General features: G+C 28.1%; 1 protein-coding gene across 8 annotated transcripts in view; it reads right to left on the reverse strand.

Moving 5' to 3' along the window:
* Nucleotides 1–7,040, reverse strand: part of LOC107446082 (sodium- and chloride-dependent glycine transporter 1) — a 141,210-nt gene that overhangs the window by 18,828 nt on the left and 115,342 nt on the right. The window lies entirely within an intron of this gene.

Raw genomic sequence — 7,040 nt, forward strand, 5'->3', positions numbered from 1 at the left:
TTTATTCTTACAATGAAATATATATTACTATTAAAAGCAAATATATACATTGTAAATTGCTATAATTGATTTCGGAAAAGAAAAATTACTTCATTTCGTTTTGCAAAATTTGGTAACTCATGGAGAAAACCAGGCATCAGTGTCAAAAAACAATTATTCCTGGTACAAATAACATTTTGTTCAGATAGACCGTCAAATTTTAATATAAAGAACGTTACTTATTTATATCCTTTTATGAAATATCAATCACTATTGATTGCAAATAAGTATTTATATATGCTACAATTGGTGGCAAAAACGAAAAATCCCTTTATTTCGTTTTGAAATTTTCGAAAAAATTTGATATCTCAAAAATTTTTTCTTTTAGTCCCTGAAGAGGTCCCTATAGCGCGAATTTAGAGAAAAGTAAATTCAGGTAAGTTTCAAGTGCCGAAATTTTTTTTCAAAATGCAAACAAATTATTGCAGGTTAACTTATCCATTGCGTTATCTTAAGTAATCTTGCCATAATTTGTATGCATTTTAATATTTTTTTTTTAAAAAATTAACTCATGAAATGCCATAATTTACTCTAAGTTTTTTTTTTTCGATACAAATTTTAAATTACTTTTGAGGAATCTGGCATGAAAAATTTCAGCGGCATAGCGTCCTCCATCTTAAAAACGTCCGCTTTTTTTCAATCCTTTTTTTAGCGTCTATTAATAATTTTCATTTAAATGTCTGGAAAAAATCGAACGAGTTTCAGAACTATAAAAACGTTTTAATTAGTAATAAAAATACTTTGTTTAAGAGATTACAAAACAGAAGCATCTCTGAAAGCGCTTTGCAACGTTTTGAAGAGATTAAAAAAAGTTTCTGAAACAGAAATAGGACGCTGAAATGATAACTTAAAGAATAAAAAAAAGGAAAAAAAGTGTTTTCATTACCCTTATTTTAGGATGCTAAAAATGTATATCCAAATCTAATATTTATTTCCTTATCAAATGTAACACACACTAGTTCCGGCTAAATCTTGCAACATAAATGTTTACATAAATGTATGCCTTCTGTCAATATGTCAATATTGTAAGGCGCAGCTAGAGGAAAGCAAAAATATTCCTTTAACACTCCAAAGTTCAGATGAAAAGTGCCATTTTATTTTAAACGACTCTATCTAAAAATATCGTTCACAATAAAAAAAAAAAAGTTACAGGAAAAATAATTTCCGGATATTTTGGATTAAACCTCATTCATCCAGCAAGATTTAAAGTGTCAATACATTCCATATATCGCGAAAGATTACTATCAATAAAAAAAAGGAGGTTACATTTGTCGATATTATGAATCAGTATTTGACGTTTCCAAGAATAGTTTTTCTACAACTACCTAACATTACGAAGCTATAAAATAATTGATTGAGTGAATGAGTCAATATTTTATTTATTTTATTACGTATATGAACAGAAAACTGAGATTGGCATATTTCGTTGTTTCATTTAACGAAATGAGTTGTTACTAAAAATAAAAAGTATATTTTTTTTAAAAATGGCTACCTCTCTATTTATGAGTTGAGATTATTAAAACTTTCTTAAAATATGAAAATATTTTTTTTAACACTACATTGTCCGAGGAAGTCATTTTGACTCATATTTAATTTCAATTAGAAAAACAGTGATGTATATCATGACACAATTTCTTAGAATTTTATGACTTTTTGTACAACATATAAATTTTTGAAGTTATACTTCTTATGCGACTTCCAACAAGGTTGCGTTAAACGTTACATTTTTATTGGTCTTTTCAAATTTAGTGGATTACAATTGTAAAAAATGAGTGAAAACAATCCCATGGACAATGCGACGGATTTAAGGTTATGTCAAGGTACGTCTCTTGTGAATATCAATTGATTGTTAGGTTTTCTCTTTTGAAATTACATGGGAGACGATGATGCAACAACAAGCACTTCCACTGGTTCAAGAGGTCCACGAGGGAAAAATTCACAATACATATTACCGTTATTACAGAGCACGGAAGCGAGCGGAGCAGAAAAAAGAGTCGTTGAATAGAACTAGTGATCCTTCTACGACTGCTGATTCTTCTACAATTAACGTCACAGGTTACGAAGTTAAACTTCCTCAACGCGGAGGGACTCCACGCACTATTTTTTTTTTACTGTTAATATTTACCAATAACTTGTTATATTACTGTAAATAATATAAAAAATATTAAAAATTAATTTTAAACAAAATTTCTTTACGCATTAGTTATTAGTTATTCTAGTCATTTTGACTTTGTTGGACAATATAGGTATACACTAAGTTGCAGTCTTTCTAGAGTTAATTATGTATAGGCATGTTATTAATTTATGTGAATATATTTCGTGTTTCAAAAGTTTTACTCATACAGAGTCGTAAAAATAGTGTTCTGTCTAAGAGGGATGAACAGAAGGATGGCCTACCCTACCCAAAGAATATATAAGTGAGTTACACTTATTATATATTCGTCGCCCTACCTGCCCTTTGGCTGAGGTAAATGCATCCTTCTTGCCTTTTTGTAAAAATGTTTTCATCATTTTTATTTAGAAAAAAAAGCTCTTTTTTATTTTAAGAAAAGAGATTGCAGTAGCAGAAACTAAGAACTTAAGATTATCATAACTAGTGGAAATTATTTTTAGGCTAAGTCAATATAAAATAATATTATTTCTCATTATTGTTTGAATNTATTTTTAACACTAGATTGCCCAAGGAAGTCATTTTGACTGCTTTTTAATTTCAATTAGAAAAACAGTGATGTATATAATGACACAATTTCTTAGAATTTCGTGACTTTTTGTACAACATATTTTTATTGTTAATATTTACTAATAACTTGTTATATAACAGTAAATAAAATAAAAAATATTAAAAATGAATTTTAAACAAACTTCTTTTTTCACATTAGTTATTCTTTCACAATCCTGTCATTTTGACTGCTTTGGGCAATATAGGTATATACTAAGTTTTGAGTTTTTCTAGAGTTAATTATGTATATACTAATTAGGTATATATATTATATTATTAATTGTATAATTGGTATATATAATATATTATTAATAGGTATATATTATTAATTTATGTGAATACATTTCGTGTTTCAAAAGTTTTACTCATACAGAGTTGTAAAAATAGTGTTCTGCCTAAGCGTTTTAAGAAGAATGGCCTACCCTCCCTGCCTTTTGACAGAGGTAAATGTATCCTCCTTGCCCCTTTTTTGTAAAAATGTTTTCACCCTTTTTATTTAGACAAAAATGCTCTTTTTTTATTTTAAGAAAAGAGATAGCAGTAGCAGAAATCAGAAACTTAAGATTATCATAACGAGTGGAAATTATTTTTAGGCTAAGTCAATATAAAATACTATTATTTCTCATTATTGTTTGAATATTTTTAACTCTGTTTTGAAGGGTACTATGGTTGGTATTAATTCAGTAGTAATACATTCTAAAATGTAATATTTAGCAACATTTTTCATTTCTGATTAAGAATATCATGGAATGCTTCTTGAGTTTGGGATTTTGTACCAGTACTCCTTAACTGCGGTGATTGCAATTAGAAAACATCACCAATTCAATTAAGTCATATATTCAAAATACATAACAAAAAAATTCTTAAAAAAAAAGCCGGAACGTAATTCAATTTAAGTTCATTTAAATTAAAGTAAACTTATGAATCATCTTCCTGCTCGTTATCAAAGTACATTCGGAGAAAACTTGCCATCTCATCGAAATATATTAATGCTGCAATTAAATTGCTATCAATGGAAAAAGAGAATAAAGAAGATGCAACGAAATACATAGGAATCCATTGTTTGCAGAAGCAAACTTTTAAAAAACTGTTTAATTTATCAACTCCAAGAAAAATGCTTCTTTTTAAAGTTTTCGAAGTTTTTTTTCCTCTAAGAACATAACCACCAATAATATAAAATTAATATTAGACTACGTAATGTTGAAAGTCGTATAACAAATCCATGGCCATTTATAATACCAGATTAAGAACAATTACTAACAGCGATATTAATATAATTTAATTTGCCATGTAAAAGTAAGTTCTTTCATTAAATTAGAAAATGGACGTTAACATGCAGTATAAAACAGATTTTTTTTCCCAACAGGAATAAGCATACGCATATGTAAATGAAAAAAGCACGTAAAGGTGAATAAATGGTAAATAGCGAAAGAAAATAGAACGTAAAAAAAAATCATGAAAATATAACAATTTGTTGATTATTTCACTGCAACAAATATTAAGAAAGAAAAAAACATGCATTTGCAAGATTTCTCTTTAAAATTATATTTTTTGTTGTCGGCTTAAGTAATTGAGTGGACATTTTTTGATGTCTTTCTTTTAACTTTTTTAATGTCTTTTTTTTTACTATTTTAATGTCTTTTTTTAAAATTCGTAGTTACAATACAAAAAGAACCGCTTAATTTTTGTAAAGTAATTTTTTAATGCACACATTAAAAAATATTACTATTAACAGATAAACAACAAATAAATTCCTTTGATTCGTAGCTCGTGTTGTTGTTTTAATGTATTATAGGATTTCAATAAGTAAGCAATTTTTTTTTAAAGGGAAAGAAAATTCCAGGGGGAAAAAGTCATTAATCAAACTCCAGCTCTTCCGAACTTGTCCGCTATTACTTTTGAAGCCAAGCAAATAGCAACAGAAAGATAAAAACATGCACAATAATTTTAACCATGATTCGATCCCGACTTCGCAATTAATGATGCTAAATGAACTGAGAAGGTATTTCTTTTTGAAAAACAGTAATTTACGGAACTGAACCTGAATTTATTACTGTTTCTAATGATGTTAAGTGACAGTATAATTACAGAGGCGTACAGATTTCCGGTCAGGATATTCGGAAAGCTTTTGTCGAAGAAGCAGCGATTCCGCAAACTAAAATGGCTAATGGAATTATGAGTACAGATTCCTAACAAATAGTGCCTGTGTGTAGACATAAACAGGGTTTGAGTACAAAGAACATTTGCATGGGGTGGTTAACTCAACGTTAAGCCCAGACAAATTGTATAAAAGTGAATTAATAAATTTTGATCATATTATTCGATATTTTCAAAGTTCGACAGAACCAATTTAAGGAATTATTTGAACGTCTACTGTGTATTATTACGTGATACTGTATTCTAAAACGTATAGAGCTTTAGTACAGATGAAAATATAATGGGGTGGTAAAATCAATAATAAAACGTGCAACCCGCACAAATTGAATGAAAGCGGAATATATTTTAATTTTCTCTTTGTTAACAGAATCAATTAAGGTATTCTAATTTGAACGCCTAACATCAGTCTATTTAAATGCGTTAAATCAGATTTAATTAAAAATTAAAAAAAATAAATGAGTAATTAATAAATTTGCAAATTAGTAATTTTTGATTAGTGGAGAGTTTTCTGCCCTCATCTAAAATTATTTGTTCGAATTAATAGGATATAAATTGTTATAAAACTTAAATTATTTGTTACATAGCAGCAAACATAGACACTTCATTTAAGAGCTTAATGGTAAGATTGGAAAAATGCATAAAAACGATTTAATAATGAACACAAAATTAATAACATGTTTAAAAGTATTTTCAAGAATAAATTTTAAAAATAAATCTTTACCCGCATAAAATTTTATATAGAAATTAAATCCATCAGAAAAGCACATTTATCAGTTTTCAAAAAATAACGATAAAAGGAAAACCAAGCAATATGAAACACAAATCAGCAATTTTCTTTTTTAGATCATTTAAGGACAGTGTTACATTCTTATCGTTTAGTGGCAGACTAACTGTTTCAGTAACTTCTTTGAATAGCCATTTTAAATTCTAATGATAAGGATCATTTCAAATAACATTTATTTTTTGCGTAACATATTTATCCTTACAACTCAGCTAGTTTATGCAAGTGACAACACAATTTTCATTAATTGGCCTCTAAATATTTCTGGTATTGAATCGATCGTCGGAATTACACGAATTTCAGAAAAGTTGGTGGCGCAGTTACCAAGATTTGAGAAGACGAATGTCTCTAATAATTAGCGGTTGACAGGGTAAACGACATCTTTACAATCTCGTCCAAGACCACATATTTGTATCAGATGACGTAATATTCACTGCGACATGAGATATTACATAGCATTAATTAGGATTAATGATAATTTTTTTATTAGTTGATAGCTTTTGACGATTGCGTGCAATAAACTTGGTACTTTTGAGTAATATATATATCACACCAATTTATGTTAACATTTCATAAATACATCAGCTGCTCTTCCTTTATGTAAAAACCTCACATTCTCATTTTATTTGAATTCTGGGGGGAAATTAGTTAATTTCTACAAAAGGAAGACATGGCTACGCCGCACCAAACATTATCTACTAACTTTACGATAAAATGGACGCAGTTTTAAAAAATATATATATAAACGGTGTTAGAAAACTAAGTTTAGGGAATATTCCAGACTTATTGAAAAAGATAAGTTTTTTGTGAAAAATTTATTTGGGAATTTGTAAAAATTGGATCCTATATAGTTTTTCGTGAAAAATTTATTGGGGAATTTGTAAAAATTGGATCCTGTTATTGTGATTTTACGAAAATTCCCAAAAGGTTTGTTTAAACTTTTTGTGAATATATAAAAACAAGGTTTTGTTTTAATGAAGAAGAAAATAAAAAAGTTTTGTACTATTACTTGATTAAAAACTACATTCTCTTCAAAAAATATACAAATTGAAAATAACAGTCGACAAGTTTCAATCACTCAAAAATAAGCCCCCATTTTCAAGACTTGCCAGACGTGAATGGCTAGACGTTTAATCAAGTAATATCTTACCGCTCAAGCTTTTTGGGATTATTTATTTAACTATGAATCAAAAACGTAATCAAGTTTTTTTTAAAAAAATTTATAAAGCAGGGGTCTGTCCAGACATTTTGTGAAAGGTCCGTTTTTCGTGAAATTGTGAAAAAATTACTCATATTCTTTCAACCAGGGTCCGCTTTTATGAATTTGTGCAAATAGGGTCCGTT

The sequence above is a fragment of the Parasteatoda tepidariorum genome, chromosome 1 (assembly GCF_043381705.1).
Source record: "Parasteatoda tepidariorum isolate YZ-2023 chromosome 1, CAS_Ptep_4.0, whole genome shotgun sequence".
Taxonomy (NCBI): Eukaryota; Metazoa; Arthropoda; class Arachnida; order Araneae; family Theridiidae; genus Parasteatoda; species Parasteatoda tepidariorum.